Genomic DNA, 10,916 nt, shown 5'->3' with positions numbered 1-10,916 from the left:
ATGCAACAACATTAACCACATAGCAATAGCACTTGGATTTATAGACCGCTTCACAGGCTTTACAGCCTTCTCTAAGCATTTTTTTTAATATAGAGTCAGCATATTGCCCCCAACAATCTGAGTCCTCATTTTAGCGACCTTGGAAGGATGGAAGGCTGAGTCAACCTTGAACCTTCTGCTGACTCGAACTGTCAGCAAAAGTAGCCTGGTGATATATTACAGCCTGCTTTTACAGCCAATCAAAAGTACACTCAACCCTTACACCTAAGAAATTTGTTACATCTCCCATCGTTGTCCTGATAATAAACATCCCAATAAGCTGCCCAATCATTATGCATTCAAGCAAAATTTCTTTATCACAGGCACTGTAGAAGTTAATGTGGAAAGCTGGTTTGCTGCAATACTAATTTCAGCCACTGAGAATGCTTTGTTTTGTTTTGTTTTTCGTTTTGCTGTACAGGGAAGAAATTAACCATATCCCTAGACTGTGGTAAATCTTGTCAATAAATAACATTACAAGACACAAAATCACTTTATCTGCTGGCCTCATTGAACATGGAAAGAGAAAGGCCTGTGATTTAATCTGGTCTAGATATTTGGAAGGGTAAGTGCGCTGAGGAAAAAAGGAGTCAAAATCTTTGAATTTGTTAGTTATGGATAAACAGAGCCTTGTTCTCAAATAAGGAAAAGTCTGATCTGATTTTGCAATTTATTAAAAAAAATCTCTATTATATATCAAGGATAGAGAGAGGTTAAACTCATGCCCTAGCTGGATCAAAATTAGGCTGGCGCCATTCTGCCTGCCTGCTTCAACGTCTTAAACTGGTCATGCATCATAAGAAAATTGTCCAGTTTAATCTAATTCTATCTGAATCTATGGGAACAAGACTTGCAAGTAGTGGGCAGTATGCTGGAAAAAAATTGAAATATGTGGAAGTTTAATCAGATCACTTTAAAAGGAAAAGTGGTGATCACTAAAGCCAAATAAAATTAGATTGCTGTAAATAGGAGAAGATTATTAGATAAGGTCATAGTGATTCAAGGCAAAAAAAAATTATTAGTGCATTGGAAATGTCAGGGAAATTCTTTGTATCTATCTAACCTTGGAAGATGTGATATGTGTGTAAAAGAGACAGATTTATGTCTTTGGCCTATCTGTGAAATGTAGGTGGAAAATTAACATGATATATGGAGTGTATTCCCCCGGCATTATTCTACTTTTTCATTGATTTTAGTAACCTTATATTCATGTACAGCTGTAAAATGGAGGTCAGAATTATTAAATCTGACAGTGGTTAGTCTATGATTTGGCCATGTGTGAGGAGACAAGAGCGCTAATGCTCTTCTATACATGAATTATAATTCCTGAATTTCTACTGCTCTATAGGAGAAAAGAAAATATTAAATCTCCATGGATCCAGAGAAATGGAGCAACGTTTGCAGCTCTTATTCAAGCTGTTTTGTGCATAACTAGCTTGCTCTAGCCTTTCAGTGTTTTTATACAATAATGAAGTAATTGCAGCTTTTCTCCCCAAGAATGTGCGTGGTTCCTTTTTATGTCATTTCAGTCTTTTCCCAGAAGAAAAGTGATTACTGTCCCACATAATATACAATTCAGAATTTAAGGATATTTGTATCTCTGGGATTAGATAGTAATGACCCTTTCCAAAAATAAAAGTTGCAGTAAAGACGGAGTCGGTTACATTCCTGTTTTACTTTTTTTTTTTTTAAAAAAAAATGTTTCTTAATTAGTACACATTGGAAACTGGCTTTCTTAGTGCATGCTTTCTACGTTAAAGTTAGTGAAAGTATTGCAATTTATTTTTTAAAAAATTCTGAAAATCAATTTTAAAAGCTAAACAATTCATCTAGAGTGGCCAATATTGGTGGTAACTAACCCACTAGGTGGGGTCGTGGTGGCTCAGTGGCTAAGACACTGAGCTTGTTGATCGAAAGGTGGGCATGGCAGAGGAAGGATACTGCAAAATCTCCATTCTCACCCTACTCCAGGGAAAGGATACTGTAAAATCTCTATTTCCACCCCACCCCATTCCAGGGGAAGGGAAGGATACTGTAAAATCTCCATTCCCACCCCACTCCAGGGGAAGGATACTGTAAAATCTCCATTTCCACCCCAGCCCACTCCAGGGGAAGGGAAGGATACTGTAAATTCTCTATTCCCTCCCCACCCCATTATCCAGCTCTGTGTGCAGGGCAACACGGGATCAGTTGGGACTCTGATTAGCTGGGACTCGGGAGGCAGCGACTAGATGGGGGCAGGGCCAGTCAGAGGTGGTATTTGCTGGTTCTCCAAACTACTCAAAATTTCCACTACTGGTTCTCCAAAACCAGTCAGAACCGGCTGAATACCACCTCTGGTCCTCACACACACTCCCCCCTTTTTAGAGGCAAGAATCCCTGATTTCCACAATATTATGTTCCCTCTTTGATTTTCTCAGTGATCCCCCAAAACATTTTTTTCTGAGTTTGAGAATCCTCTCAGTTCTAAATTCTTTTGGCGTGCTACTGCATCCTCAAAAGCTTGGTAAATTTAAACTAGCTCAGTAGCTCATCTAAATTCCTTCTGTGCTGTGGATGACAACTGGATAGAATGGCAAGCATTGCTTCTTTCTCCTTCTGTCCTTGGATATCTGGGTGTGCTCTGACCCAGTGATAATATATTTCCCTTTCATGGAATGTCACTCAAAAGGTATTTGGGAATATCTAATTTACCCATATTCTAAAGGCAACTTTTTATATGCATATAAGTTTAAACTGTACTGTAAAATGCACGTGATATATGCTTAGTATATTCACTATCTATGGGATACCTCCATTTCCCTACATTGAAATTATGTGGATCTATTCTAGATTATAATTTATTTGTTGAATTTAGAGGGCATTTAAAATACTGGGTGGCTTATAACATTAAAGGCATAGATAACAATCAATCAGTAAATGAAGTTGCCAATTAAGATTTTTTTAACAGCACAAAGAAAATTTTGTAATAGTAACAATGTCAAATATTTTTTTTTAAAAAAACAGAATCTTACCTAAAATACTGTTTAAACATGTCTAAGCAAAGTATAGATCAATTAAAGATAACATTAGTGACCCTTCAGTTTGTTGGCAGCTCAGATTTGATACAGAGAAAATCAATAGAACTGGACAAATCAATGCAGTCTTCTTGAAGAGGCTGTAGACTCATCATTTATTTGGACAAAGCCTGGGGAAAAAACCCCGTTCATTTTAGAGCTACAATCAATTCCCAACATAAATGTATAAAATCAGTCAGAGAATCCCGATTAAGACCAACTACAGTTATAGGAATTATTATTATCCGTCACACCAGGGGTCGTCAAACTTTTTCAACAGGGGGCCAATTCACGGTCCCTCAGACTACTGGGGGGGCTGGATCAGCTGGGTGGGCGTGGCTAGGTGGTCATGTGACTGGGTGGGCATGGCCAATTTAGCAGTCCATTAAACAATACACACAAATTAAACTTTAATTTGTTTTGCTCCAGGGGGTGTTTTGTTTGCTTTTGTTTGCATGTTGCTCTTTTGGTTGACTTTTCTTTTTACTAGATCATTTTTAAGTTGTTTAGGAGTCTGTGTGACGGTCACACAGTCAACCAGATGTTCAGACTGGACTTGGCATTTTTGTCTGCCTATTGAATCCTTCTCAAGGACCTAAGATAGACAAATGTGGATGTTTGATGGTGTTACAGATATCATTACAGGATGTAAGCTGTTCCAAGTAAAGCTGCCCTTTGCAAGTGAGGAATTATTATTATCATCATTATTAGTAACATTTTATAATAACAACGTGATAAACTAAATTAATCTGTATTGCTAAAGTGAAAATAGATTGATTTATTGCAGGGCAGATTGCTTCTTATGCTGAAAATAATCAGGGACTTCAGAAAGCAATGCCTTCCTCTTAAAACTGTTTTTCCTATAATGAACGCTGTAGTTACCTGTTCCATCTATATGACACTATATGCTGTCCTTCAGTTAAAAAGAACAAACAACAATATTATTTTGCATTTTCCCAAACTGTCAAGACAGAGAAATGGAATATAGGTGGGGTGGGGGGGTTACTAGATGGGGACTGATAGTAATAGGGACAAGAAATATAGAACTGGCAAGCAGAAATAAAGGGAATACCTCCCTTTCCCCAAAAAAGTAATTGGCTTTGACCGTTTCATATTCTAGCTAGGAACATTCCTGAGCTAGTTCGAAGGAAAACATAGACCTCATGTCTAATATTATAATTTTCTTCACCGTACTCCCTATTATCTTCCAATATATATGTGAACTCAGTGGAAAAGTTTCTGTCTCTTGGTTAGATTAAGCTATCTTCTATTGCTTGCCAAATCAATATCTGAAATAGAAAAAGAAGCCTGAAGAATTTCAGGAAATATGAGTGAAATTACTTAAAGAGAGGCACAATTCTTAAGTATAAATAAAAATATTTTATAGTATTGAGATAAAAGTGTATCTGAGGGAAGGGGGGGGCTTGTGCTTCCTTATTGTATTGGTGACTCTTCTCCAAGCCCCTCCATCCTTTTTCATATATTCTATTCATTTTTATTTAATGCTATGGAGCAAAGTGGGACAGTGCTGGTAGAAAAGATGGAAGCAGGAAAGGAAACATTGTGTAAAGCATGACCCAACAGAAATTCAGCAAAATTTGTCCTCGACTTAACAACCATTTGTTTAATGACCATTCGAAGTTACAATGGCACTGAAAAAAAGCAATTTATGGCCATTGCAGCATCCCCATGTTCACGTGATCAAAATTCAGATACTTAGCAACTGGCTCATATTTATGACGGTTGCAGTGTCCTGCGGTAATGTTGCAGGACCTTGAGACCTTCTGGCAAGCAAGGTCAATTCGCTTTACACCCATATTACTAACCTAAGAACTGCAGTGGTTCACTTAACAACTGTCATAAAGGACATAAAAAGGAGCAAAACTCATTTAACAACTGTCTTGCTTAACAACAGAAATTTCTGGCTCAATTGAGGTCCTAAATCAAGGCCTATCTGTATAGCTAATTATTATTATTATCTCTTTTATTCATTAAACATGAAACTCAGTCAACTGATCATTTAAAAATGTGTCACAAATACGATTGACTGGTGCTAATAGTTGATACGGGTTGCTGCCAGTATCCTAGGTATCAGCCAAGTATCTTCTTAAATATATTATTATTATGACAGTATACACAGCAAACGAGATGACCATGCTGGATTTCGTATCCCAAATCACTAATCGAACACTTCCCAAGTGTTTAGGACTGTGTGATGTATCGGCGGATTATGCGAGCAGATCCCAGTATTATTATTATTATTATTATTATTTATTGGTTAATCTTTAGTGAGATTCACAGCCTTTGAGGCTGATTAATAGCTCAGCAGCTCGAGTCCTAACCAAGGACCTAGGAACTGTTAAGGTATCGTCGGAGGATGTAAGCTGTTCCGAGTAAGGTAGTTTTTTGTAGAGTCAAAATGTTCAAGTCCGGCAAATTTAGAATTTCTAAATAGCGGGGTAGCCCTTTGGGTATTGCTCCGAGGGCTCCAATTACAATCGGGACAACACACGATTTCTTTTTCCACAGTCGCTCAACTTCAATTTGTAAGTCCTGGTACTTTGTGATTTTTTCTTGCTGCTTATCTTCAATTCGTGCATCACCAGGTATTGCAATGTCAATGAACCATACTTTTTTCTTTTCAATTATTGTTATGTCAGGTGTGTTGTGGACCAAGTGCCTGTCAGTCTGAATCCTAAAGTCCCACAAGATCTTGAGTTTCTCATTCTCTAAAACTTTCTCAACCTGATGTTCCCAGTGGTTTTTGCTGTACTCAAATCCAAACTTCTGACACAATTTCCAGTGAATGATTTTAGCAACACGGTCATGGCGTTGTAGATAGTCAGTTTGTGAAATTTTGCTGCACCCACTGATCAGGTGGTCAACTGTCTCTTCTTTTTCATTGCAGAGGCGGCATTTGCTGTTGGTGGTAACATGTTGAATTTTTGCCTTCATACAGTTTGTGGCTAGGGCTTGTTCTTGAGCTGCCAAAATAAAGCTTTCTGTTTCTTTTTTCAGTACTCCTGATCTTAACCAGTTCCAAGTTAGTTTCTGGTCAGCTTTGCCTTCAATACTTTTCAAGTATTGGCCATGCAGAGCTTTGTGTTTCCAATTTTCAGCTCGCTGCTCAATTACTTCTTTCTTATATTCTGCTTTTGTTTTAGTTGTCTTTAAAAGGCCTCCTTTATTTACTTCCTTAATCATTGGTTCTTCACTTTTCTGGATGTAACCATTCAAGCTGCATTTTTCTTCTTCCACAGTCTGCTTTACTTGTAGGAGTCCTCGACCACCCTCTGCTCTTGGTAAATATAATCGGTCAACATCACTTTTAGGGTGCAAGGCATGATTCATTGTCATAAGCTTCCTTGTTTTTCTGTCCAAATTGTCTAACTCCACATTATTATTATTATTATTATTATTATTATTATTATTATTATTTAATCTTTGGTGAGATTCACAGCCTTTGAGGCTGGTTAATAACTCAGCAGCTTGAATCCTAACCAAGGACATTATTATTATTATTATTATTATTATTATTATTATTATTATTATTATTATTATTATTATTAGGGCCTGGTGGCTCAGCAGACTGATAGCATTGTGATTAACACCAGCTGTCTGCAATTACTGTAAGTTCGAATCTCACCAGACTCAAGGTTTCCATCCTTCCAGCCTTCCATCCTTTCTAAGGTAGGTAAATTGAGGACCCAGTTTGTGGGGGCAATAAGCTGACTTTGTATAAATATACAAAAGTATGAAGGCTATTGCTTAACGCATTGTAAGCCGCCCTGAGTCTCCGGAGAAGGGCGGCATATAAATCAAATTAAAAAAATATTATTATTATTATTATTATTATTATTATTATTATTATTATTATTATTAATTATTTAATCTTTAGTGAGATTCACAGCCTTTGAGGCTGGTTAATAGCTCAGCAGCTCGAGTCCTAACCAAGGACCTAGGAACTGTTAAGGTATCGTCGGAGATGTAAGCTGTTCCGAGTAAGGTGTTTTTTTGTAGAGTCAAAATTTTCAAGTACGGTAAATTATTATTATTATTATTATTATTATTATTATTATTATTATTATTTTGCAGAAATGCAGTTGCTGAAGTAAAAAAAGAGTTGTGACAATATAAGAGTTTGCACAATCTCAGACACCAATAATTCCCATCCTTTGTGAGACTTTAAAGTAACTTTTCTCTCCGTATATTTAAACCCACCCATCTCTCCCTACAGATGTTGCATTACATACAATTTTCATTGAACTAATTGGATCAAAGATGTATGATTTACCAATCTGTGCCTGAGTTTACTTAATGCAACATACAACAAAGGATAACATGAAAAATAGAATGTGTAATATTTAGGGTATGTGATCGGGGAAGATGAAGTAAACCACATAATGATTAAAAGCTTCAGGACAATAATCACATATAGCCCATAACAAGGATTAATCTGTTTGTATTCCAAAGTCTTATGGAAAATCACCTTCTTTATTCAGCCTTGATGTGCTCCTGCATTATACTATTTTTCACTTTTATTCCAGCATTCACAAAACATCTTTTAGAGAGAGGAGAGAAGCCAACTTCAAATTAATGTTTCTTTTTCTTAATCAGTAGTTCACCTTAGCCTATGGCCTCACTTTCATTATTGTCCCCAATCAGCAGCTGCAGTCATACATATGTTGAATGAAAGCAGACTTAAGAAATTACAGATATCTGCTGGAAGTCAATCCTGACACTTCATTTTTTTAATCCACAGTTCTCTACTATTTTTATAAACATTCATTTATGTAACTTGTATGACTTCGTTAATGAATAATACAGTGTTTTCTATTGTATAAGGCTGGCTGGCGAATTCTGGGAGTTGAAGACCACACATCTGAGAGGTGTCAAGGTTGAGAAAAACTGGAATCATAGCTCACTAAGTATTATAACCTTGAACTTTTAAAGTTCTTCTTTCCCTGCAACTGAACTTTAATGAAAAATAAATGAATTTTCACCTGGATAATAATTACATTTCATGGATCTCAGACCCATAGAAATCTTCTATTGATCTGAATAAACACCTAATTTCCTTAAGTGGTTATTGGGTTCTCCTTTCTTTTTTCATGTCTACCCCAGTTTTTTTACATTGTTTTCTCCAGAAATTGAAAATGAAAGGTAAAGTAAGGAGGGTGAAGAAATCGAATACTTGACCACTGCTACGCTATGTCTAGTGGCAAAGCTTCCCTCCCTCCCCTCGCAAAAACATTTATAGCATAAATTGCCCTGAATTAACAGATTAACAGAGTTGGAAGGAACCTTGTAAGTCATCTAGTCCAACCCCCTGCTCAAGCAGGAGACCCTACACCATTTCTGACAGACAGCAGTCCAGTCTCTTCTTGAAAGCTTCCAGTGATGAAGCTCCCACAACTTCTGAAGGCAAACTGTTCCATTGGTTGATTGTTCTCACTGTCAGAAAATTTCTACTTATTTCTAGGTTGAATCTCTCCTTGATCAGTTTCTATCCATTATTCCTTGTCTGGCCTTCAGGTGCTTTGGAAAAATAGCTTGACCCCCTCCTTTCTGTGTTTGGAGTGCCTTGAATACACAGCTTCACTTACAATAACTAACACATTGCTTGAGTTTGTTATCTAATAAAGTGGCTTTGGGAAGAGGAGAGCACTAATCTTCATTTGGAATAAAAGACTTTGGTTTGATTCAGCTGATGTGAGGATTGGCAGTGAGGGGGTCGTATCTAACTCTGTACCTATAGACATTTTCAAAACTGAAAAATTATGTACTAATTAATACGATTTATTCTATTTTTCAAATTGAAATTGTTTTCCTGAGCAGCCAGGGGCATCTCAAACAGAGAACTTGATCCAGGAAAAGAGAAAGAGGTAGATTAGTGCATTAAATACCAAGAAAAGAAAGAACAAAGCAAATAAGTGCTAGGAATGGGATTACAGAGCAAGAGCAAGCCCTGATTGGGTAGAGAATATTAAGAAAAGTTTGTTGTTGTTGTTAGTTGCAAAGTGGTGTCCGACCCATCGTGACCCCATGGACAACATTCCTGTCCTCTATCATCCTCTGGAGTTCATTTAAGCTCACACCTACTGCTTCAGTGACTCCATCCAGCCATCTCATTCTCTGTCGTCCCCTTCTTCTTTTGCCCTCAATCTTTCCCAGCATTAGGCTCTTCTCTAGTGTGTCCTTCCTTCTCATTAGGTGGCCAAAGTATTTGAGTTTCATCTTCAAGATCTGGCCTTCTAAAGAGCAGTCAGGGTTGATCTCCTCTAGGACTGACCGGTTTGATCGCCTTGCAGTCCAAGGGACTTGCAGGAGTCTTCTCCAGCACCACAGTTCAAAGGCCTCAATTCTTTGGCGTTCAGCCTTTCTTATGGTCCAATTTTCACACCCATACATTGCAATTGGGAAAACCATAGCCTTGACTATACGCACTTTTGTTGGCAGGGTGATGTCTCTGCTTTTTAGAATGCTGTTTAGATTTGCTATAGCTTTCCTCCCCAAGAGCAAGCGTCTTTCAATTTCTTGGCTGCAGTCCCCATCCGCGGTGATCTTGGAGCCCAGGAAAATAAAATCTGTCACTACCTCCATTTCTTCCCCATCTATTTGCCAGGAATTGAGAGGGCTGGATGCCATGATCTTAGTTTTCTTAATGTTGAGTTTCAAGCCAACTTTTGCACTCTCCTTCTTCACCTGTTGTGACCGAGGCCCAAGTAGTGATTACCAAACACAATTCAGTCCTGAACAAATTTATTTTATTAAAACAGCTGAGAATTAATTCATTCTCAGCTTAGTCCAAAACAAATTCTTCATAATCAGTCCCTCGGTCTTATCACCAAACTTTGATGTCTTTGGCAACCTGCCAAAGGTTTTTCTTGGCAAAACCCCCACAAAGCTCAAGAAACACTGACACGAAGCACTTGAATCAACATTGCTTTTTTACAAAGAACCCAATGACTCGTTGCTGCTCTTTTAAACCTTATGGGAGTGGCCAATCATCTTCTGGCCTTACTCCCAAGTCGTCCTTTTTGCTTCAGCTGCTCTTGCCTTCTGGCAGCTCTTCTCATGCGTGCACTAGGAACAGGCTCCTCCTATTCCTCTGCCTCTCTGATGTCTGCCTTTGGAGGCTCCGAAGTCCGTGCATCGCTCCCAGATGGCCCTGGCCCCATCTCTGTCTCCGAAGCAGAGCCCTTGTCCGGGCCTTCCCCTGACTCCAGGACTGGCCCATTGTCTTCCTCAGCCTCCTCACTGTCCGATTCCACTGCCAGGTATGCAGGCTGCTGGCGGACCACAACATCACCCGCATCAAGAGGCACTTTAGTTCCTCTTCACTTTCTGCCATTAGAATGGTATCATCTACATATCTGAGGTTGTTATTTCTCCCAGCAATCTTAATTCCAACTTTTGATTCATCTAGCCCCGCCTTTTTCATGATGTGCTCTGCATATAAGTTAAATAGGCAGGGTGACAGTATACAGCCTTGCCAGACTCCTTCCCCAATTTTGAACCAATCAGTGGTTCTGTGTCCAGTTCTCACTGTTGCTCCTTGACCCGCATATAGTTTCTCAAGAGACAAACAAGATGGTCTGGCACTCGCATCTCTTTAAGAACTTGCCACAATTTGTTGTGATCCACACAATCAAAGGCTTTAGCATAGTCAATGAAGCAAAAGTAGATGTTTTTCTGACCCTCCCTAGCTTTCTCCATGATCCAGCGTATGTTGGCAATTTGATCTCTAGTTCCTCTGCCTCTTAGAAATCCTGCCTGTACTTCTCGTAGTTCTCAATCCACATACTGCTGGAGCCTAGC

General features: G+C 38.4%; 1 long non-coding RNA gene across 1 annotated transcript in view; it reads left to right on the top strand.

Moving 5' to 3' along the window:
* The first annotated feature begins 582 nt into the window (after positions 1-582).
* Positions 583-10,916, top strand: part of LOC132712122 (uncharacterized) — a 93,040-nt gene continuing 82,706 nt past the window's right edge. Inside the window, exon 1 of the long non-coding RNA XR_009622819.2 lies at positions 583-604. This is a non-coding gene — a long non-coding RNA (uncharacterized LOC132712122). The remainder of the gene's footprint in view (positions 605-10,916) is intronic.

The sequence above is a fragment of the Pantherophis guttatus genome, chromosome 1, assembly GCF_059756535.1.
Source record: "Pantherophis guttatus breed Tessera chromosome 1, ASM5975653v1, whole genome shotgun sequence".
In the NCBI taxonomy this organism is placed as follows: domain Eukaryota; kingdom Metazoa; phylum Chordata; class Lepidosauria; order Squamata; family Colubridae; genus Pantherophis; species Pantherophis guttatus.
This window is presented reverse-complemented; position numbering and strand designations above follow the sequence as displayed.